The 25001-nt window shown below is 42.6% G+C and overlaps 1 protein-coding gene across 2 annotated transcripts in view; it reads left to right on the plus strand.

Annotated features, from left to right (window-relative positions):
* The window catches only part of LOC146867068 (cGMP-dependent protein kinase 2-like), a 1824148-nt gene that overhangs the window by 1795647 nt on the left and 3500 nt on the right, over positions 1 to 25001 (plus strand). The window lies entirely within an intron of this gene.

Here is a 25001-nt window from a genome sequence, read left to right on the forward strand (position 1 = left end):
ACACAATTTATAGTGACGTGAAACAAAGTAAAACACTCCCCCCGATATGATAGAGCTAAACAACATACTAAATAATAATTTTAATTGGCAAAATGTTACCATGATTTTTTACATAATGATAACTGCCTTAATCTAAACAAGGAACAACTTATGCAGGTATATGTAGCCTAATGGCTAGCAACATTAATGAATCTGTACCATGCATTCCATTAATGAAAGAAAGACCTAATTCAGTGCAGTTAATATCATATTAGTAGGCTAATATTACTTGGGTATGACCCAGATCTTCTCGTCTCGGAATCCATGATTAGATTGCTCTACATAGCAATTGCGATCGCAAGGTCGCTTCTGCTGCAAAATTGGCGTTCGGATTCCATACCCTCAGCTATAAAATTGGTTCAGAAGATGAGGAGGGTCAAGAAGAGCGAATATACCTATGCCGCACGCATTGGAGGCCTTAAGAAGTTTGAGAAAATATGGGGTAATAAGTTTGATTTTTGATTATTAGCCTTGGGAGATATTTGAAATTGCTATTAAGACGTGATTGAGTCAGGGGAGGCTTGAGCTTTTTTATGAATTTTACTAAAGTTGCCTTTAAGATAATTCTTTGTCTTAGATTGTTAAACAGGCTGAACATTTGTAATATTATGTGATCTATTAATCAATTATTTGTGTTGTAATATAATATCATGTTTTTAATCTGGTTTCAATAAAAAAAAAAAAAACACAAATGCTTATCACAGAATGGTTTCTACATGCACACAATAAGATTGTTGACAAAAAAAGTACTCCCTGCACTTAAAATCAAAATAGACCACATACATCCCCTCACAATTAAATAACTCACATTTGCACATTTCATGGTGGATTGTCATTGTATTAGGCAGACATACATTACATTTGAACACAATCAGTGTTTCTAATATTGTTTATTTATTTGCAATTTTCACCATGCACTTTTGTAATAATTATATTACATGTCTAATGTACATATTTACATTTTAAGTACTCTAATATTTCACATTATGTGATTAGGAATTTTTCCATGTCTATTAGGTGTGGGCTATATAATGTTGAAACAAAATGGCACCAACCAGATTGATAAAGGCTGCTGAGTCAGCCGAAACACGTCTCCTCATTCTCTGGGTCGAAGGAGGCCCTTTTAAATAAAGAAGCCTTATTCCTTCAGCCTTCGTTTGCGTGCTATCTTCTTTCTGGAATAAGGATTACTGTTGATATTATTCAGCGCTGGTGGTGAGCGCTGTTCTCGCATCACCAGTCGTTCTCTGAGCTTGTCAATTTCAACGGCATTCTTCATGTATATATATATCCGCATTCTTCATGTGTATATATATATATATATATATATATAAATTACATGAGGAAATCGTATTTTAGGACCCCCCTTTTTTCTCAGGCCCCACTTGACGAATCACCCCGGAACTTTCAAGACAGGACCTGACAGGAGCGCCCCACTAGTTTAAAAAATTTCGGGAAGATTCGTCAAACGACGCCAATGTTATTGGGAAAACAAAAAATGCTTTTTGAATAGAAATGAGGTCCTAACAATAACTACCTACTGGCAACCGCCAGTATGTAAAATGTATATATATCCATGGCAACAACAAAGGTTAAGGATAAGTTATAGTTAGGAAAACTTAATTTCTTCTTCCTATGCAAAACAAACAAACTAAACAAATATTAGAAATTCTGGATTCATAGTTATACCTTGAATTTATAGTTTACGCACCACGTTTAGATTACTATAACTTTATATATTTTCATCTATACAAACCAATCATATACTACACAAAATTTAGAAATTCTAAAGTTATACTTATTTCTTATGTTGGACTTGGCCCTCTCTGTCATCCCTACATTTTTTGCCTTCACCCTCCTGTTTTCTGAAACCATTTTTGCTCGCCATAGGACTCTGAGAAGTTTACAACTGCTAACGAGTTCTAAAGTGCTTGTGCTTTGTCCCTAAAATATGGTAGAATTGGCTTATATCCAATTGGCACATTTTATTTACTTGTAAGTTCCTAGTAAAGTAGCACTACCTGTGCCTAGGGCCCGTAAATTAAATGGTACTAGTGGGCCTGTAGCACTGATTGTGCCACCCACTTAAGTAGCACTTTAAACCTGTATCAGGTCTGCCATTGCAATCTGTGTGTGTAGTTTTAAACTACCCTTTCGACCTGGCAAAATGAACCTCTCGCCAGGCCTAGAGCGTCCTTTTCAACACATATCTATCATCCCTAGGGTAGGCCCTGGACTGCAAAGGGTGCACTGTTTTTAAAAGGTAGGACATGCACTTGTAAATTTAACATGTCTTGGTAGTGAAAAACTCTTTCATTTGATTTTCACTAGCGCAAGGACTGCTTCTTCCATACATAACATTTGAGTTACCTTATTACATTTAATAAGTGATGATATCCAAATGGGAGCAGTTACTTAATTCAGGTTTGGTGTCTTTGGAATTGTAATGAAAATCCTCTCTTATGGTAAAGTCAGATTTTAATTTACAATTTAGAAATTGCCACTTTTCAGAAAATTTGCATTTTCCTGCCTTAGTCATTATTGTGCCTGCAGCATGTCTTTTTTTTTTACTGAGTTTTATATAGCTCGTACTTGACCGGAAGGTATCGGGTATCAGAGCGCTGTACATAGCACCAGTTGCATTACACAAGAACACATTCATTTTTGTTAGGCACAGGGATATTAAGTGATTTGCCCAGAATCACAGGACGTTCAGTGTCATTGCCGAGACTCGAACCCAGTTCCCCAGATTTGAGGTCGATCGCCTTAGCCGTTAGGCCAACTCCTCTCCATCATGTGTCTCTGGGGCACATGACTGGGTGTAGCTGAAAGTTGGCCTTTCTGTATTTGTCCTAGTCAGCCACACTCAATAAAGAGCTTAGGTGTGCTTCGATGAGCCATTACTGGCAGGATGGGAGGAGTGGAACTGGGTACAGCCATACTTACACTTGAATAGGCTGTGTCCTGCCTCCACACAAAGGGCTGCACACCACTGTAGTTAATATGGAGCCAGGACAGGAGAGGAAAGACGCCTGTGGACTTCAAAGGGACACCCCTGGAAGCTGCTCCCACTTCAAAGGAAGTCCAAAGTATAAATATTAGACCTCAGACACCAACGCTTCAGTACATTTCTGGACCTGTGGATACTCTGACAGGAAAAATGACTGCTTTGCTGCTGAAAGGACTGCCACTCTGCTGAACTGCTGTTCTGAAGGACTGCTGCCCTGCTGTGGTGACCTGCTACCTGCTGCCCTCTCGCTGGGTGGGAAGGACTGGGCCTGCATCTGGTGAATGCAGAACTCCAGATTGACTCCAAGAGCTAGTTGGCCGGCTTCCTGACTAGAGCCTCAGAGTCAGAAGGCTTCAGCACCCTTGAACCCAGCAGCCAGACTCTGCTATCTGTGAGTCTTACCCTGCCTAGTGGGGCCACCCTAGACGTGGACTCTTGGAAGTGGGCCTAGAGGTGCTCTGCCAGCCCATATGTGGACCCAGCAGAACCGCTGCATCCCCTTTGCTGCACTGCGCAATCCCAAGCAGAACTGACGCATCACCTCTGCTGTGCAGTTTCTCTCAGCGCAAAGACTCCACATTGACTTCACAGCCGCCATCAAAACTGCCACTTTGAGAAGCTTCCCTGATGCAGGCTGAAGCATCTCTCATTAACAACAGCCTAGACAACGATGCAGGTTCTCTCGCTTCACAGCTCCTTGGAACTGATGCATCGCCTCGACTGCACAATGCACCCCTGGCACCAGATTTTGCATCGCATGCCCTCATTGACAGGATCTTCAATGACTACGCAGAACCTCGAATTGCAGCTTTGCAACACCTTGGAACTGGCACTTTGCTTCTGCTGCGCTCTGCAGCCTTGACGTGGGACCTCACAATGCTCCACAACCAGAATTTAAAGTACTCTTGTTCAGCAGACCTAACTGGGTCCCTGTGGTTGGCTCACACTCCATCGCGGTCGGCCTGAACTTGTGACTTTGTCCCAGTCTGGTGTGACCAGATAGCCACATTTGGCGCTTTATACTTTTTGGTGCTAATTTTACTGAAATCTTTAAACTTGCATATCTCTGGTTCTACTGATAGGAGGTTTGTCATTCTGGTCATGTTTTATTGAATAAAGTTTCCTCCATTTTTCTAAATTGGTATGGTATTTTTCTTGTGTTGTGTTTTCACTTTTTTACTGTTTGAAGTGCTGCATAACTACTTTATGCATTGCCTCTAAGTTAAGTCTGACTGCTCCGTGCTAAGCTCTCAGATGGTTGAGCACAAGTTAATTTGGGATTTGCTTCTGACTTCACCCTAAAAAGTATTGTGGTTACTGTTTGATTAGGGTTTCACCCTCCCTTAACCAGTAACCTAATTTCTCACACCTAAAAAATTATAATTTACGTAACACTTTCAAATTATTATGACTCGTGCAGTTCCATACACAGGGTATTGCACTCGGTAGTCACGATACATTAACTATAACTTTCCACTTTACCATGTACTGTGCTCTCACAAATGTGATGTGCGATGTCATAAGTGTTGTTGTAAATGCTATAATTTTAGATAGTATAATTGATATAATATGAAATGGTATAAGCAGTGTATAGAGAAGGCACGACTTATAGTTAATATATTGTGGCTATCGGGTTTAATACACTGTGTATGGAGGTGTGTGACTTATAATAATTTGAAGGTGTTGTGTACATTTTGAATTTAAAGTATAATTATAACTTTAGAATTCCTAAATTTTGTGTAGTTTGTATAGAAAGAATAAATAAAGCTATAGTAATTTATAAATGGACGGAAATAACTATAAGTTTAGAATTTCTAATGTTTGTGTAGTTTAACTTTGGTTTCTATAGAAAGAATAAATAAAGTTTCCCTCCTAACTATAACAAAGGTTTAACCAAATATATCATCACTAGGTACTTATTCGGATCTAGTTTCCATAGGAAAAGTGTTTTTTGACTTGCCTATATCTTTGGTGCCATTGACAAATCTTTATGAAATTTTCAACAAAAAGTGCCCCAGTGATTCTAGTTGTGCATTGAAAGTTTCAAGGTGATCCATCAAGTGGGGACTGATACAAAAGGGGGGAGTAAAAAAAGTCTACTTTCCAGGTTAATTCCAAGTTCATTCTACAGCACGCATAGAAAGAGCAAATCACCATAAATTGTTGTTTATGTGCTGGAAGGTGTCCATTCCTGCACATAAACAATCGCCTCTGCAGCGCAGGCACCCTTGCAACATAGCAGCAGGGTACTTGTGCTTGGCAGCTTTATTTTGCACCAGCACTAGGGAAAACACAGGGGTGCACCGTATTCTTGTGACTATGGGGCATCCCTGCATTTTAAAAATGTCGGAGCCAGGCACTGCTGATTTTGGAGCATTTCCGTGCTCGGACATTTTTTGTAAATATGCCTCCTACTATTTTCCATAGACAAAGCGTTTTTTGATCTGCTAATACCCTATGACACCGTTTGATGAATCATTTTCAAAACTAGTACAGCAATCACTGCAGTTGCTGTCTGGAAAGTTTTGCAGTGATTCATCAAGCAGGGGGGCGAGTAAAAAGCATTTACCTATGCCATGTCCCATAGGGATTTTTAAGACAACAGCAGCCTGAACCTCTGAACTGAATTACACAATTACACAAACAGAAATTTATACCTTGGTCTAGAAAGATCTCTTTTTGTCATTTGGTGTAAATTAATTCCGTAGTTTTGGAGTTATTAAAGTAAAATGTAATTTGTATATCTGTGGACACAGATCCACGGCAGATCCAGGCGCCACAAGCAATGCCATGATTGGCTGGCCGCAACCTGACAGGAAGGATGTGGCTGGCATTTTATCTTTCTGCACACGATCAAGAGGCCTCAAAATAGAAGTGAAATGTAATCAAAGGGTCAGGATAGAGGTACCCTGACCACATGGGTAGAATATTAGGGTTTCTGAGGGACTCCTAATGGGAAAGAAATTGCCCCCCAATTTGTTTTCCATCTGTGTATCCATTGTGGTGCTTAGTGTGAATCCATGTGAATCCACCCCAATGGAAGAATAATTCATACACTCAGAGACCCACTAGTACACACTCTCTCACATACCCACACAGCCACTTACACAGCACTCCTACATCCAAATACCCACTCATAGACCTATACAGCCATTCACACACCCACTCCTAGACCCACAAAACCACTTACATATCCACCCACCGACAGAACCATACCGCCACTCACACACCTACTCACAGACCCATACAGCCAATCATACAGCCACTCTCAGACCCATACAGCTACTTGCATACCCACTCACTGGCCTATACAGCCACTCACATACCCACTCACCCATACAGCCACTCACACACCCACTTACAGACCCATACAGCCACTCACACACCCACTCAGAGACCCATACAGACATTCACACAACCATTCACAGACCTATGCAGCCACTAACACACCTACTCACAGACACAGACAGCAACTCATACACCTACTCACAGAGCCATACAGCTACTCGCACACCCACTGACAGACCTATACAGCCACTCACACACCAACTCACAGAACTATACAGCCACTCACACATCCACTCACTGACCCACAAAACCACTCACACACCCACTCACTCATAGACCCATACTGCCACTCACACACCCACTCACAGACCCATGCAGCCACTCACATACAAAACCACTTACACAACCACTTACATACCCATCCTGCTGCTCAGACACCCACTCACATGCCCACAAAACCACTCACATGCCCACTCACACACCCACTTACATACTCACACGACTACTCATACTCCCACTCACACACCCATACATCCACTACACACCCACTCACAGACCCACAAAACCACTCACACAGCCACTCACACACCCACACAACCACTCACATACCTACTCACACACCCACACAGCCACTCCCACACCTACTTATACACCCTCACAGTCTCCCACACCTACTTATACACCCTCACAGTCACTCACACCACCACTCATACACCCACACACAGACAGTGATATACCCATGGGAATTGCAATAGCATATATTTGTATGAAATGTATTGTTGTTTTAGAATTGAATGTGTGCAATATAACCAGCAGACCCCTTATCTGTCTGAGGACTCATGACGGATCCTCAGCAACATAAAATCAAATAAAAAAAGAAAGATTTGCTCCATTGCATTTGTAGAAAAATTGCATGTTACCTTGTCTTAATTTTTATTTTTTTTAAATGTATAATAAGAATGAATGTGTGAATAAAATGTATTTATAAACTGTATATTTGTATATTTAACGAATGGGTCAAATCGTACTAAAAACCAATATAGAATTCACTAAAAAAGCCAAAAGGTTACTGAGACATTATAGTTAGGAAATTGCATTACAAAACCCTCAGAAATTCACTGAAAAAACAAAGGTTACAAGTGAGCAGCCTTTTCAGTAAGGGGATTGTGGTACATAACATAACGGTGCATAATTAAGCAGTGACTTCATTGGTAAGGGAATAACAAAGCAATTGCCAAGAGATCTATGGTGTGGCTGTGATATTCAAAGCAATTGAGCTGCTGTGGTATCCACATGATGAAATAATGCAGGCTATGTATGGCTTTCCTGGACAGCCATTTATAGTTTTAACACTTCAGTCCTGTAGCTCAGACCATGGGTCCTTATCTTTGAGGACTCCCAAAGACTGCATTAATACACCAAAAAAGCTGGTGCCCAGAAGCAAAAAAATCACTTATTATATAAATGTCTATAGACAATATGTTGCCTAAGGCATGTTTGGAGGCTCCCCTCCTCCATTATATTGAGTTGAAAAGGAACTCAATATGCCAGGGAAATTCAGTTAAACACTATCATAAATGAATCCAGAGGACAGAGAGATCCAGACAATTGCCACCGCAATGGAAACATTTGAAGCTTCAAATGCCCAAAGCGGTTACCCATACCCCAGAGATTAACATGCTGAGAAAAAATAGCTACCAAAAGAAAAGAAAAGTTTAAACAGGGTGTAAAGTCTATTATGAAAATTTACTGAGATGTCATTGAAATGTGGAGGGCAACCCCAACTGTGTCCTGGATACACATGTTTGATGGCTTGTGCTGCCAGATTTAATAGTTCTCCTTTTCCGCTCGCGCACATCATAATTAGAACGCCCACCAAGATGGACTGGCCCTGCTGTACACATGATCCTATAACTCATTCAGTGTCTAATGTGTGATCAGTATTTCATTTTCATAAAGACTCTACTGCTTAGTCATCCAATCTCTGCAATAATAACAGCACACTTGTGGCTCTCTGCAGCTCAAATTAGATGTCGTTACTGTTGAAATTGATATTTATCAACTTTGAAGGCAAATAGACGTGATATGGGTATTAAGCAGCCCCGGTGAACTGCTCAATGTGTTTATTTTTCTGAAGAGAAGCAGAATTGAAAAACCCATGTACAGTTTGAAAATGGATCATGTTTATGTTTTTTATATATTCCTTATTGCCTTTCCTGTGATCCAGTAGCAATTTTGCAACCTAAGCATCGTTTATGAGTCTATATTGTTGACCAGATTCAAAGAGACCTGGCGTAACTGTGGTGGTATATTTTAGAGCTGAGTCATATTGGATAGTGGCCAGTGAGGTTAGTGAAAACTAGTGTATTGTAAGACAGAATAAAGTATTGGCTCATACCCAGCCAGACCCTGTTATGGATCTGAGTGGAGCATAATGTGTATGGATGTGTATGCTCAAGCACAGTCATTTGATAGGATCTGCAGGAGAGTATGGTTGTCCATCACGCAGCTTCAGGTGACTGTTATATTTCAAGGTATCTCTGCACATTATGTTAGGGTAGACTGGAAACAAAAGTCAGCCATGGTACAAATGTCTCCACATTGCAGGAGGCCACAACTACAATAGAGCCATAGGAGTGTCATGGTTGAATCTTATCAGCCCATCCTGCTCTGAAATCACCCCCTAATCTGCAATCTAATGTGAAAAAGCCAGCAAACAGAATATCAAACATTGTTGAGGATGCCACAGGGCAGAACAGTGATATTGGGCTCCAAACAAGGTGGTTGGGGTCATTCTGCCACTGGATTCCTGAGGTGCATCCTGTGGTAGCTCTGCAAACCGGGCAAAGCATAACCCTTTCTGTACTTGAGTAGTAAGAGCGAGGAGTGATAGACTTCTCAGGGAGGAAAATGGAGGAGAGGGCGAGCATAGCTAACCAACAGGTACAATAAACTATTGTCCAATGCAGTTCTAGTCTTTTAAGTAAAAGGATGTACTGTAATCACACAGCATTACTACACGCTACAAATTCAAAAGATGGTTTAGTTACAGGGTTGCATACCAACTGTGGGATCTAATGAAATGCCGATAACCCTATGATGCCCAGTTCCTCCCCCCTTGTCTCACTTATGTGACATCAGTATATATATACATATATGGGTACAGGCATAGGTCTAGAAACCGGTGCAGATCAATAGTGATTACCCCAAAGATTAGCCCACAAGTCAGTTCAATTGTTCTCTGACATAATAAGTCCTTCTCAGCAGAGGTTAGCATTAGCAGTAACAGTTTCCCTTTGATCGCTTTCAGGCACAATCTCTAAGTTCGGCAGGCACAGTTCCACGTTACCTGCTCAGTGATGCTAGTGAATCACAGGCATGGGCTAGTTTGATCACCGTCATTGCACTCTTGATTTTGGGTGCCAATGTGGGAGGATAGTTGGTGGTTTAGTGCCCTTCACTTTGCTGGCTTATCAGCAGTTGAGGCTTTTGAGGCAACACAGGCACGCATTTGTTATGCCATTGGGGCTGGTGGAGCAGACACTCACCTTCAGCAGTTGTGGTCTTAGAGACTGATATTTATGAGTGCTTTCTTTGGCATTTGAAGCCCTGGAGCCCAAGGCAGGCATATGCTCATCTTCAGCAGTTGTGGCCCTAGAGGGCAATGCTCCAGCTCCTTTTATGTGGGTGTCTCAGGTAAGAGTGGCATCTCTAGTCTAGCAAGATTAATGGCATGAAGGCCAGCCACACAGTAACAAATCAGCAAATATTATTACATAGCTCATGGTGGGAGCTGCAACTGGAGCGGAGACAAGGGGAACTTACAGGTTTTGGGTAAAGACCGGCTTCATGCCCTCTCGGCAGTCAGCTACTTTTATGTGCCCCACACTCTGGAATCATGCTGAGCTTCTTCTCCTGGATGGTGCCAGGCAGCCTTTTCCCCTCACTTAGCAGGCTATCTTCAGGTCCTCAAAGGCGTTCTGGTACCCTACAGTTCAAATAACTTTCTTAGGTTGCTCTTGGATGCCAGAGCTTAAAATGGCCCAACTATTTTCAGGTAGGTTGCTGTAAAGTTTCTAGAATAGCCAGTGAATCATTTTAATAGTCTCACCAGAGTCTAGGTGGTAGGAACTTTCCACTCCAACACAGAATGTTATCCAATGGGCGGATCTTTAAGTTGCCCATCTGACGCCCAAGGTATGCTACAAAGGACTGCTTAACTGTCATTTGGCAGACTTGATGGTCATATTTGCTATCTGTATCCTGAGCAATAGCTGATCTAGGTGTATTAGGTGGTCCATCCACAAATTCCTAAAGATGGCAATGACATCACGGTAGGCCATGCAGTACTCGACTTGCCCCCAAAAAAACATGGCTCACCAAGTAGTGAAAAGTAGCAGGAGCATTCATGAGCCCAAAGTACATGGCCCTAAACTGACACATTAACTCTAGCAAAGAGAGTGCAGTTGTCTCCTTGTCATTTGGTGCTAATACGATTTACCACTAGCTAATGGTAAGATCAAAAGTACTCAAGTAGCAAGCTGTACCCAGTTGGTCTATTAGCTCACCAGCTCTGGGAATCGAAAGTACATCAGTATTGGTCACCTCATTAAAAGCTGGGTAGTCCACACAAAAGCAAAAATCTTTGGATTCGTGCTTAGGGATCAATACTACTGTCCTGGCCTAAGGACTACAGGAACGTTCAATCAACCCCAAGCCCACATTTTTGGGAACCTCAGCCTTGATGCACCCCAGGATTTATTCAGACATCATATAAAACTTGCACTTCACTGGCGAGCTATCTCCTGTATCTTTGTTATGTACACAGGTGGGTGTCAAACCCGGAGTTAATGCAAAGAGATAGGAAATTAACCAAAGCACATCTCTACACTCTCTCTGCTGCTCAGGCTTTAGTTCAGAGCCAAGTTGTACCCCACTAACAGAATCATTTTTTGCATTACCATGCAGTAAGTCAGGAAATAGTTGACTATCTTTCTCTACCTCCTCTGCCACTGCCATGATGCTTACTGTGAAATCTCATCAGATCCAATGTGGCACCTGTGTTCATTAGCTGGTTTGTCTCAAAAACCTTCTGTACTACCTTACATGGACAAACACCATTTATCGTCCAAAGTACTTGGAGAAATGGGCTTCAGTACCAACACCTCCTGACCCTCCTGGTCCCCATCACCCACCCTTATGGGTCAAACTACTCCTTCATCAACGCTTGGGCTGCCTTTAAGGGTTTTCTTTGCCTCACACATGTAAGACACCATCAGCTTCCTGAGGCCGGTCACACAGTCCACCACATTATTTTGAAATGACTCTGAAGCTCCTTCATACCGTTCTCTGATTCAGAATTGTGAGCTATGTGCAGAGTGCCAAAGCAGAAGTTTGAAGAAATGAAACCCAAATCCTTTCTTTGGAGTTTCTTAGAGGTGAACTAGAAACTTGGAAGAAGATCCAATTCTTCATGAAGCACTTTGATACAGTTCCCATTATGCCCTGAAAGGACTTGTTAAACCTTTCCACCAACGTAATGGTTTGCAGGTGGTATGCTGTGGAGAAGTGATTGATCCCACCAGCATGCTACTATTCCTTTCTCATGTATGAGGACGTAAACTTTGTTCTTTGGTCCAAAATCACTGTGTATAGAAATCTAACCCATGAAAAGATCCCTAGGAGTGCCCTGCCTACTACCCTATCACTTGTGCCCCACAAAGGTACTGCCCTGAATACCTTGTGGCATATACACCACAGACCGGATATCATTGTTGGCTGATGCTGAGGGAGAATCAGTTGGACCAGCAATGTCAAAGCCCATCCACTTGAAGGGAACACCTACTACTGGCTATGACATAAACAGTGCCTTGGTCTTAACTCCGTACTTATCACTCAATTGGCAAGTAGAATGGTTCTACAGAAGCTCTCGGTGTCTCTCTGCATCCCTGGGCAGAAGAACGAAGTCCAATGTATCCTGGGTCTATATGAGGCCCATGTGACCTGCTAAATGTACTTTGTTGGCCAGCGACAACAGTAGGTACCTGTGTTCTTGTAAACTACAAGTCTTGTGCTAGCTTCTGACTCATTATTCATGGGCTCTAAATATAGCAGTCATTCGAGTTGACATATGCCTTCCGGCCACTCCCTTACTGACCTGTTCCTGGGCTTCCTTCCAAAGTCCTACAAGTGTATGCACTGAACTTATGCCAAGCTGAATTCTTCCCAGGTAGGACCTCCAGGATCTAACTAACCCTGCAGCTCTGGCAGTCCCCCAGACTCCAACACCTGGTCCACTTCAGAAGTCTCATTCTCCTCTCCCTCTGAAACCTTTCTCCCATTGATATTATACTCCAAGGCAAACCCCAAGTCCGATTTGCCATTGATTTTTAGATCAACTCTGGCAATCAGGTTCTCCAGGACACGCCCACTGACCACCAAGCCACGATACATGTATCCCTCAGGGCAGGAACCTTCCTCCCATTGATATTAGACTTCAACTAAAAATCCATAGTATTAGGGTGGATGTGCTTCAGAATATCTGGGTTGATTTTCTAAATGTCTATTGGTACTAGGTTAACTGCAACACAGCTCGCTCAGGTTTCCTTCACCTGACTGTCCCTTTTTTAGTGTCCTTTCCAATGAAACCAATAGCACGTAATTGCCTGGGACTTTAAGTAGCCTTCCATTCCTTCATTTTCCTTCTTCCGTTCCTGATTTGGAACTCAATTCCCTTTGTGCTTGTATCCTCTTTGAATCCTTGGGAATTGTCCCAGTCCTTACCCTCTGGTTTAGAAAAAATTTGTTGAGAGTTCCTCTCTCCCTTTTGCTTTGAGCTATGCTGCTGTTAGCTGACAGGCAGGTATTGATTAAGTGGGGTAGAGCGCTCCTTCTTGAATGACTTTTTCACCATCAACTCAAGTTGTTTGTGGCATGAAAATCCTTAGTCTACACCCCTCACCCACTCAATTCAATCATGCAACACGTCATGAATCCAAGGTTTACACGGAACCCAATCTGGTCTCCGTTTTTTTTTAATCTCTGAAGGTTCTCAGCTGCCTTCATCCCAAATAGCCTGACCACAACTTCATTCAATCATAGTTCATTTGAACAGCTACAGGCATGCTACAAATGACTTCTGTATCTTCTTCCTAAACTGTATAAAGTGTCTGCCTTAAATATATCTTTCAAAGACTGCACTTTACAAGCAGTCTCAAAAGTCACACACCATTCCAAAATATCCTGGCCTTCCATATTTATGTGGTCAGCCCTTGTTATGGAGAGCCACTGGGTAAGCATGTGCTTCTGAGACTCAGCTGTGGGTTCTGTGGTTGTTTGCTTCTAATGTACAATGGCCCATCCCACTATGGCTCAGCAAACTGTGCCAAGTACAATCCCTTCAGCACTTTGACATTCAGTAGTAAAGTAGATGACCAGTCACAGACTTCTCAAAGAGGTAGTTTGGGGGCACAAACTCAGCAATCAATTAGGAGCGAAGTAACTGAATTTTCAGCCCAGTGCTGTACTTTGGTAAGGAAGAATACCTTAATGAACACCCTTAAAACATAATATTTCACAACACATAAAACAGTCACAATTCTGGTTAAGGCACTTTTGCTACTGTGCCTTGTATTGTGACACACTCAGTCCTCTCTCAGATGTGTCCTCCTTTGGTGGGTAAAGGTAAGTCTTCTCCCTGGGGTTTGAGTGTCCCTAAGGCAATTATAAAGAATTTGTAGCAGATTACTCCTGAGTTCAGTTTTAGCACTTATTTCTCAATCACATCTCTACTATTGTACATCTCACCACAGCACCGGTCTCAGAGCACGTTTTATAGCAAACAGCAGGGACCCACGCCTCGCCTCACTCCCACTTCTGGGAGGAAAAGTGTCAGCTAAAGGCTCAACGCAGAGCCCTCCGGGGTAGGCGGGGAAATGGGCAGTTGTGGACCCTATTTTGGTCTCCTAGTAAAGAGCTTTAGCGTGCATCCAAGATCAAAGGTCATGGCAGCACAAGAGCAGCCACAGTGAAGTCTCATTCAAAGTGGCACGGCACACCTCGGGAATAAGTCTTAATGGCTGCGGTAGAGCCTACCTGGGAACACCTTCTGGGTGATGGCACAAATCACCTCGGGCACACACATCTTGGTGACATACTGCATACTTCACCTCCGGCACAAACTTGTAGGTGGCATGTTAGCATTGGGCACAACTTCTCAATGGCTGCGGTGATTAAAGCTGACAACGTTTACCCCAGCATCATTTTCATGGAGATACTGATACCCCCAACCCTCGGAAACATGCAGCTTGCTTTCACCTTTCACCAGTCATTCTCCAGCTGTCAACCCCACATAACATCGAGCATCAAGCTGTTCTGGTGCTTCAGGCCAGTTACCTCTGCGTGGATGGCAGGCTCATTCCCTCTCACAGCAGGAAGTTAGATTCATGCACCTCAGGCCAGAGACTTTGGTTCTTCCAGCAAGACCAACTTCAGGTGATATCCCCTCATGTGTTGAACCTGTCGGGCAAACACCAGCTCTGGTTATGCAGTCTATCTCTGGATACTCTGGAGAGGATTCCCTTCCTTGGTTGACAGGGGGTGTGTATTCTCTGTCTGCACTTTACTGTTTATATTGAATCCCTTTCATCTGTCCTCTCCAGGCTGTTCTCCAGACACAGTCATAATGCAGAGAGATGCTCCTCACAGAAGGGTACTCTACAGGCTGGAGTATCCACAACAGAGGCACAAGGATGTGTGAGCTTTCTGCACCTAGCTAATCAACAGCGACACTGACTGAACAGGAAAGAGAAAATAGGCTAGACTCAGATAAATGATCCTTCTCACCCTGAGAAGCAAAAACTGTTGCCCCACTCTTCTCACTGCCAACTGCTGCAGTGCTGCAGGAAGACTATTTTGCATTTGTCGCCCTACTAGGGAAGGGTATGCCCTGACGTGGGTCCCATGCTTGCTACACCACCAGATTCAAGCTAGCCTGGCTGATGAGAGGTGATACCCTGAAACTGTTCCCAGAATGCTTGTTGCTGGTCCAGGGAGGACCAGGCCTGGCAGCTTGGGCTGGAATGTTTCCATGAGGAGCAGTGTCAAGACTGATTTGTATATGGCTAGGCCTAAACTAGAATGGCATGGCGTGCAAAAATGTATTATGTATTTAATCCAGATATGTGACTGGGGGTAAATGTTTGGTTGTTCAGCATTCTTTCTATCATCCCGTCTATCATCTGTTCTTTTTACAGAAAGACTAAGCAGTAGCCCCATTCAGCAAAAAAATCAAATGGAATTTCCAAATGAGCCCTCTTTCCCCGTGTTTAAGTCTCCTCTTTCCAACTTCAGAAATGTAAACTATACATATCCACTGTCTTGGAAGGCTATCTCACCTCCATCTTTTGCACAGTAATAGGCAAAAGGGATCCCAAAGGCCTCCATTACTCTGGCTCACTCATACATAGACTGTATGCATCAAAAAGGCCACACATGCAAACACGTAACACACACTTGGGATGTTACCACACAAATCTGGAATAGAGCATAGAAGCAGAATTTTACAGAATTTGGTCAGTAGACCTCCACTCAATTGTCACAGATAAAAAGGTCTTGTCACAACTAGTGATTCTTGAAACACAGTAAGCTGTCAACACCACCCTACGTGCTGAGCCCATGAGAGTAACTGTAGTTCACTGTCAGTCAGATAAAGGCATGGTTGGTATGCTCCTCCATGTCACAGGACCTCACCCATGTCAAGGGGCAGGCGTAGGCCTTTTCGCACACAATACGTTATCTTGATACACCAGATAATAGCAGTGAGGCATTAAGTGGAGGAGGAAATTCCCTTCCAAACACAGGAGGACAAGCTCTTTTTGAGCCTTTGTAGGTAATTTTGCAGAGCTGGAATTGCCTTTCCCATATGTAGCTGCCTCTGTTGCCTTCCCAAGCTGTTTCTTCTCTAGGGCTTTCCTCGCTCTCTGATTCTTTCTTTCTCTTTTTGAAACCTTTCCCCCTCCTATCACTCCCTTTTTTCTTCTTTTCTGGCCCTTTCCTCATGTTTCTCCAGATTCCTTTCCTCTCGTTCCTGACAAGCTAATTTTAAATTTCTTTTGAACTCCCTGGACTTCTCCTTATCTTTCTGGAGAGCCAACTGCAAGCTCAGGATCTCAGTCAGACTTAACCCACCAAAGGCAATAACTCTTGGAGCTGAAGACAGACTGTGGAGTCCTTGAAATCTTGGGTGAAGACCAACTATGGCTCTGCAAACTGCACCAAGAACAACACGTTCTGCACTTGACTCTCAAGGTAAAGAGGATGAGCAATCACTTACTTCTCAGGAAATTAGTGAAGAGTGTTAGAGCCCAAAACTCAACAGCCAACCAAGAGACACCAAAAAGTATTGGCCAGCCTAGTGCTGGTCTTTCAAGTAAAAGAAAGTACTTTAATCACACAGCATTATTAACTACTACACATTCCAAACGTGGTTCACTTATGGGATTGTGTACTCTTTGGGGGATCTACTGAAAATTCAAACATCCCTAAAGTGCTTCCCCCCAATGTAATTCACACATAGATATGGGTACAGGCATACGCTAGGCACAGATCTCTAGTGATGACCCTAAAGATTAGTCTGTAAGTCAGTTCAATTTTGTTTTGGACCAGCAAGTCAATTTCAGCAAAGGTTAGTGTTAGCAGCATTCAGGCACTGCCTGTCAGTTCGTGCAGGCAGAGTAACACATTACCTGCTAAGAGATACTGGGGAGTCCAGGCATGGGCAGGTACGATCAACGTCTTAGCACGCATGACCTTTAGCACCAGCGCAGGAGGCCAAGGACGTCAAACAAGTCCCCTTCAGGATTACCAAATCAACTAAGATGATCAGCAAGCTTGTCCTTGGTCATGGCCTTTGGTACAACACAGACGGGCCCTTATTTTTGGTAGTTGCAGCATTTTGAGTCCAGAGGTGGCAAATTTTCATCTTCAGTAGTTGTAGCCTTGGAGGCCGGTACAGGCAAGTGCTTATCTTTGGTAGTTGTGGCACTGGAGGACAAAACAGCAGCACCTCTCGGGTAGGCATCTCAGATGTCAGATCTAGGCCCTGGGGTGTTGATGGCAGGAAGGCCAGGACACACAATGACAACTTGGTGACTACTCCTTTATGCAGGTCATGGTGAGAGCAGCTATAGAACACCGTACAGACCTTCAGACAGAACCATATTTGTTCTCTCTCAGCAGCCAACTACTTCTGGGTACCAAACAACCTGGAAACACAATGAGCTTCCTCTCTTGGACGGTTTCTCCTCATCCAGGCACAGGGACTCTCTTTCCCTCTCTGAGCATGGAGGCAGGCTTCTAGGAATCTAGACAAAAACTCAGCTTAGCCAGCAAGCTACAAACTTCGGGTGATTTCCCCTCACCCTTATGTGACTAGCTGTCACCTGATACAAGCCCTGATCACACAACAGTCCTCCAAGTAATCTGGGGAGCACTTCCACCTTTGGTAACTAAGCACTTAGAACCGGTGCAAAGTAGAGTGGTTTGGATCCCAATTTTATATACACATTTTAGGCTTTGGATGTCTTACAGCTAGAGCTGCCGACTTTAAAGCTGGGGAACTGGTTTCGTGCCTCAGCGTTGGCTCAGCATCCTGTGATTCTGGGCAAATCACTTAAGGTCCCCGCGCCTACCAAATAATGAATGTGTCCTTGTGTAATGTAACTGGTGCTTATGTAAAGCACTCCAATAGCTTCGGGTTAAGTTTGTGCTAAATAAATCATCAATAAAAAAAGAATTACAACCGGTTTGAGTTGGTTCCCTCTCAAATGCCATTCCCAGGCTGCTCTCCAGGCTAAACCTCTGTGTGAAATTAATTTTCTCACAGTAGGTAACAACAGGGCTGGCTTCAAGCAGGAGTATCCAATAATATAGTGAAGTTTAAGTTTTCTGCACCTGGCTACCATGACTTTCCTCAAACAGTAATCGGTGATAGGCAAAATGATAGGCTTCTGCCTAGAAACTTCCACCCCTTGAGGAACAGAAACTGCAACTCCACCCCTCCCCTCTTCTATCCATGAAATGTCAGTGCTCAGGAAGAACTAATCAGTAGCCTTTTTCTAACAAGATTCTTTTAAAATTTCTAAAGGTAGACCCTGTCTCCATCCTTCTCACTTCAGTGCCTGTGTCTCCACATTCCAGTCATAGGAATGTAGGTGTCAAGAATCGAACCAAGAGGCTGCAGGAGACTAGGATAGTGGGTGCAATCACTACTTCTAGCAGGGAAAGACATTATCTATCTGGGACAGAGCTTATTCATTTGCGCTCTACTAGGATGGCTGAAAGCGCTGAGGTCAGCACTTCAGCCTTCCTGCTTTGAGCACGAGACCCTGAGCACCACTTTAGTCACGCGCTTCCCTGTAGCTGTTTGCACTTCAACGAAGCCGTTGGAGAAGGAGTAGCTTCTGCGTCACCTGCGTTTAGAGTTAGTGTAGAAGAGATTTTTTGTAACGTTACAGCGATAGTTATAGGACTCCGTTTGACCTTCCAGTCATTCTCTGAGCATCCTGTCATCGTGAGAAAGAATTTCCAGACATGCAAGTACTGTTTGAAAATAAATGTTAAAAGCGAGTCTCACAGAATAATTCACTCACCAGAAAGTCTTGTGTCAGCCCAAGCTCTCCGCAGTTCTTGGCACCTGTAAAAAGTAGATAAGAAGAGAGTTTAGTTTTCAGTTGTTTGTAAAGAAATTTTGTTTTGCATTCAAAAATACTTACCAAGAATTCTTGTGCTAACCAAGCCTACTACATTACCCGAGTTCCTGTAAAAAAAAAAGAAAGAAGATTTAGTTTACTCAAAAAGTTTAGCTCTTGCTAAAGATTTGCTTTGGTGTTATAAGCAGACAAGTTTGTTTTCTGTTAATAAACATTATGCATTGAACTAGACAACGGCAAAGGGACTGAGTCCAGTTAAAAGGGTGTTAAATAAAAGAAAACTCATCCTTAACACTATAGAAGAGAGGCATAGCTCAGTCTAAAAGAGGTGTCCATATACCGAAATGCAAGAAGAAAACTAGAGGTAGCGGTTCAGAGAAAGCACCCAAGATAAGAAGACAAGGCTGTCTCTTCTTTATCCCATCCCCCTTTCCCCCTGTGAGTTTCTTCATTCTTCCTAGAAAAAACTCTTTGGGAGTGTGGAGAGAAACTCGGGGAGGCATTGGGAAAAGTCATCATTCTGCTCCTGTGAAGTACCGGGGAAACTTCAAGTAAGACTCTTGACAGTAGGCAATAGACTTGTATTGTCTGAAGGAGTTATCTTCACCTTCGTTCTGGTACCATGCTAAATCAGAGGCATCTAAAACTGAAATTTATGACCCCAATACTGAGTTTAGTACAACACATTAAGTCCTACTAACCTACATTTGCTGAACATGCACTGCACATACACAATCAACTTACTCACTGAATGTCAGCACGAGGTTCAGGGTTTCACATAACTACAGAAGGGGTCAGTAGACGGCATCCTCACTGACAAAGAGAAGGGCAGGAGACACTATAAATTCACCAAACATGGTATGCTTTACCTGATGTTCCCAGGGCAAAAACAGTAGTCCATTTTCTAATGTGAAGGCACACTTGATGCACTCCTCTATGTCATAGGGCAGATCCTGGGCATTGCATTGTCCTGTAGAGGCCTAGGTCAGTGTACACCCACTATAATAGTATGATGCTAGGGGAAAAATAAATGTCAGCATACAAGTTTTACATGCAGTTGGGCACTCAGGGCAAGGCATACACAAGTTTGCTTTGCTGTGAACATTACCATCTCAACAGACAGTCTAGCTCTGCAACTATGTGGCATGTTTGATGTGTAGATTGGTGCAATGATATACATGTATTGTTGAGAATGCAAGCAATTAGCCAACCATAATGTTTGGAGATGTATTGCCCACATAATGATAACAGTGGTTTCTCAAAGGTTTATAAATGCTTAAAACTAATCAAAAGAAGTAGTTTGTGCTATTGTTCAATGGGTTGGGATTATGATCTTTTCTTGAAACATGTAGAACCAGATGTATTATTGGCAAGGCCATATTGCCAACACAGTGTTTGCACAGTGTTAGCAATGTAAACTGAACTATGCTTTGTAATGTACCATGAACATTAATCCAGTACAGGTAGATAAAAGGGTCTACAGAAACACTGAGTCATCAGAATTCATGAGCCTGGATTCTTTCTGTGATTCTTTGTCATTAGATGTATGCAGATATTGAGCCCTGAAAAGGATATCAAACCTTGCGATGACCCATGCTCCTTGGAATGCTTCCTCATGTCTCTTTTTCAAAGTCCCACAGGACCAGTAAAGTTTAAGGAAGGTGGAATGACTATTTTCTGCCTACTTTCTCTGAGCTGCACATGGAATCTCAATGTTGACATTATATATAACAAAGATATCTGAGACTCACAATCAATGTTCCCTCTATTTGTTTTCTTCTGTGTGCGGCAGTGTGCACTGCAGCAAAGGCTATATGCCCCAGGAAACCGGCCATGCAAGCGCAGCGACAAAAATCTATGGTATTTGGTGGCAAATACCACTTCAAACTTTTATCTGAAAATGTGAAAATAAGGTGTATCTGCACTCATATAGCATCTGAAAGACATGCTTCATCATAGAGACCACCTCTAACACCATCTTTATCGCCTTCTCTAGTTTAACATTCATAACTCTCATGCACCTCTCTAATCAACATCTGTTATTTTTTTTCTCTTTCCTTCTACTAACTCTGTTGCTCTTATTTCATCCACCTTTCTTTGCCAATCTTTTGTCTTAGCCTTTTTTTTCTTACCTTCATCTTTTCTATCCTCACACTCTCCTCTAATCACCCTCCTCCATTCCCCATCTCTGCACCTCATCACCATTTCCTCATCAAGATTCTACCATTAGTGATCATGTTCACTGACCTATTGAGCCACAGGCATGAAAACTGTTCACCTAGGATTTTCTGCACTGCTGCTGAAAGGACACCACTCCAGCTACTAGTTAATGAATAGCTAATAAAATTAGTGAGGTATGAGTTCTACCTTTCGAAATGCCCCAAAAGACCACATGTATTCCAGTTCGAAACACTGTGTTGCTAATCCAGATATGAGACTCTGAGCAGGTCAGTATTTTCATATTGATGACAGAACATACAAGTTGACCCACTCTTGTGTCAGAAATGAAAGGCTGACAAGATTTTAACATAATAAATCACAGATTATAGGAAAACCTAGGCAGCAAGTGCATTAGCCCACTGGATTATATTATCTCTTTAGGATCTGAAGGACTACAACAGCGCTATATTCCATGTTTATCTTCTCATATGACAGATAAAGAGGATTTGTTGGGACAAAATTAATGCCCAGTCACCCCTGGCCACAAAGTGTGGTATTTGTGCCTTATGTTCTATTTAATTATTTTAGACTCATCGAGTACCTCTGGAAACTAAGAGTAGGCAGTGCTGCCACGGGAAAGCCGCCAGTGTTGTTTTTTGTTTAATGGGAACTTTACTACCCCTGCTGATGCTGTGTCTGTGTTGTGTTAGTGAGACTTGTCAAAAGTCTTCACTCCAGAAAAGTCAAAAGATGCAGCACTGGTGGAATATAGAGCTGCAAGTGAAGAACAAAGCAAGAAGAAAGTAAAAAAAAACACTGAGATATAAACACCATAGGACGCAAAATACTATCTGATTATGTTTGCCCTATGTCATCTCCCATGCATGAGAGCAGCTTCAGGATTGCCTGAGCGCTCTGAATTTGCGCTCGCTGTCAGTCTGGGAGCCTGTGCTTGCTCTTTCCAATCTGGCAATGCAGCTGGGTTGGAGAGAGATTCAGTGAGCATGTTGGTTTGGCCGAACCGACATGCACACTGATTGCAGTGCCCAACACTCCCCGTCGGTGCCTGTCATCACCCTGATCCCACCCCCAAGCCACGGCCGGGAAACTAAATGAACGATAATAAGCCAGAGGTTTTTTTTTTTTCCTTTTTTACGCTGCTGAGGGGGGGAGCCGCCACTGGTAAATCGGCCTTAGGAGGCCCACCTGGCCCTCCCTCCAGAACTGGGCTTGTTGCAACCTGGCTGTTTTCTGGCATGACTGTATTTTAATGTCCTGCCTGCTACAAAAAGACATAGACAAAATCACAGAAGGCTGGTATACTTTTTTCCTTATTTGTACGAACTTCAGAGTCTAAATACATGCAGAGAAAACTTTAAAACATCTACTAGAGCTTCTGTAATGATCCCAGACTGATAAGTAAACGAAAACACAAAAGCCAAGTTACAAATAAACACAGGTGATTTTAAACGAAGTTCCATTTAAGCAGCTGTTGGGGCTTCTGCAGCGTCTTAAACATGAAACAAATGCTTGGTATGTTTCCTTAAAAAAGGCAATCGAGATCTGTAAAGAAATTGTCAAGACAACTTAATCTTGTGGAGCCTGTGCACTGAAGATCAAAGAGATAGCAAGCTGATATTCATCTCTTGACATCACCGCCAGAAGTCCAACAGCAGAAGCCCTGGCTGGAAGGAGCAGCTGGTGTCCACTCATAAATAACATGCCCCAATAGAGATTAAATAAAAAGACATTCTCTGGAAGTCATGTGCTATTTCCTTCAACGCCAAACAATGCAGATTATTTACGGCCTTTAAAAATACCTCCAGACTGCGCTGCTGCCTATGTACCCTTGCAGCTGCACTTTTATTCCTGAAACTAACGCAGCAAGTGGCATGCAAGAGCCACTTGCTGCGCAACTCTTGACCTTTTGTCAAAAAGCAAATGGCAGTTTTTTTGCGCCGCTGCTTTTAAAACATGGGCGATGCAAAAAAACTGTCTTCGGTTTTTAAATGGTCTTTCCGTGCTGTATCATGGGGTGTGATTTTCAAACGACAGATTGCGCGCCTCGGGCTGCATGGTGGCGTGTGCACGGGCATGCACCCTACAGAGAACAATATCTACCACTAATGTTAAATCTGGGAATGTGACAAAATCCATGTGTGGTTGCGTCAGAATACCCATGCTCCATCCATGGAACACCTCCCAGGGGCTTTGCGCTGCCTTGCATTACTCTAAATTTATCAAGCCATGCAGCACCTTGCAAGGTGGCCTTGTGAGGCTTAATAAATCTAACTTAGGTTTTTGTCACCCTTGTGTTGCCTTTCCTGGAGCAAGGGTGATGAAAAACCTTGATAAATATGGGCCTGATTGACTATTGCAATTTGCATTACTTACCCAGTCCATGATTAGTCATCTGTTTAATTCTGTCTAATAATCAGTTTGGAGGAACTGTAATCAACTTACAGAAAAGTGATACAACAACATTTATTTCAGGTTTGGAAAATTGGTTATATTTAAACAGAACTCATAGATTCCTCAAAATGTATTTTAACGTTAGAAATTGATGGAGGCAATGTGAATGGCACCATGCTGCGTTCCTGACCACTCCATACCAGAATTTCTGTTTTAATGCTATCGATACAAATAGGCATTTGTCTGGTCCAGTGATAGATGTGGTTTAGAAAAGAGGAGGGCATTTTGAAGGTTGCCCGTATACATATGGAATTTAATACTATTTAATTATTCTCACCATAGGCACATGGATACTTTGAAGATTATAGCACTAAGGAGAAATTTTCAGAATACCCCTCTCGCTACATTCCTTCTCCCTTTTAGAATCCTCTTGTGCACTATTCCTTCTTGTGGTCTTCACCGTTTATCATTGAAGTTACTACAGTTTGTTTCGGGCATAATGGCACTATCGACTTTAGACTTGATTCTTTGTTTCTCTCCTTTACTTCCCTTAACTGCTTTATTTGCAGATCTTTGAAGGAGGAAACGGAGGAATACAAGGGGTGTGCAGTTGTGGATAAAGGAATTTCAGATGTTTTCTTCGTTTTTTTTTATCAGTGTGTTGTAACTTTCGGTTCAAAGTATAACAGAAGATTGTCAGACTGATGTGAGGGGTGCTTCCTAATGTTCCTGGGCGGGATACCCCAGTGGATGATATGAATACTGCTCTGGACAGGTTGACTATCTCATTAGTATGTTTAGCATGCAATTGATTAATTTTAGCGAGGTTTTTAAAGAACTGTGAGTTGCTTTTCAGTTATTTCAGGGGGGTACAGCAAGAGCCAGCTAATAAGGTAACTTAGTGTTAGCCTATGGGAGAGATAGCCTTACAACAGAGAGAAACAACGTTAGAAGTTTTTCACCTTTAGGACATGTAAAACCTAAACCCGCATGTCCTACTTTTTGAATACCCTGCCCTGTGAGACTTTAGGGCCTACCTTAGGGGTGACTTATAAGTCTTAAAAAGGAAGGTTTAGGCCTGACAAAAGGGTCTATTTTGCCAGGTCAAAAGGGCAGTTTATAACTGCACCACAGGCTACAGTGGCAGGCCTGAGGCATGTTTTACAGTGTCACTTTAGTGGATGTCACAATGAGTGCTGCTGCCCACTAGTAGCATTTAATTAACAAGGCCAGGCTAGTACGAGTTACTAGGGACTTAGAAGTAAATTAAATGAGCCAGTTAGGTGTAGGCCAGTTTTACCATGTTTAAAGGAGAAAGTGCAGAACTTTAGCACTGATTAGCAGGAGTAAAGTTCAAAGAGCTCTAATGCCAACAAGTTCAG

Source organism: Triturus cristatus, chromosome 1_2 (genome assembly GCF_964204655.1).
Source record: "Triturus cristatus chromosome 1_2, aTriCri1.1, whole genome shotgun sequence".
NCBI classification, from domain to species: Eukaryota; Metazoa; Chordata; class Amphibia; order Caudata; family Salamandridae; genus Triturus; species Triturus cristatus.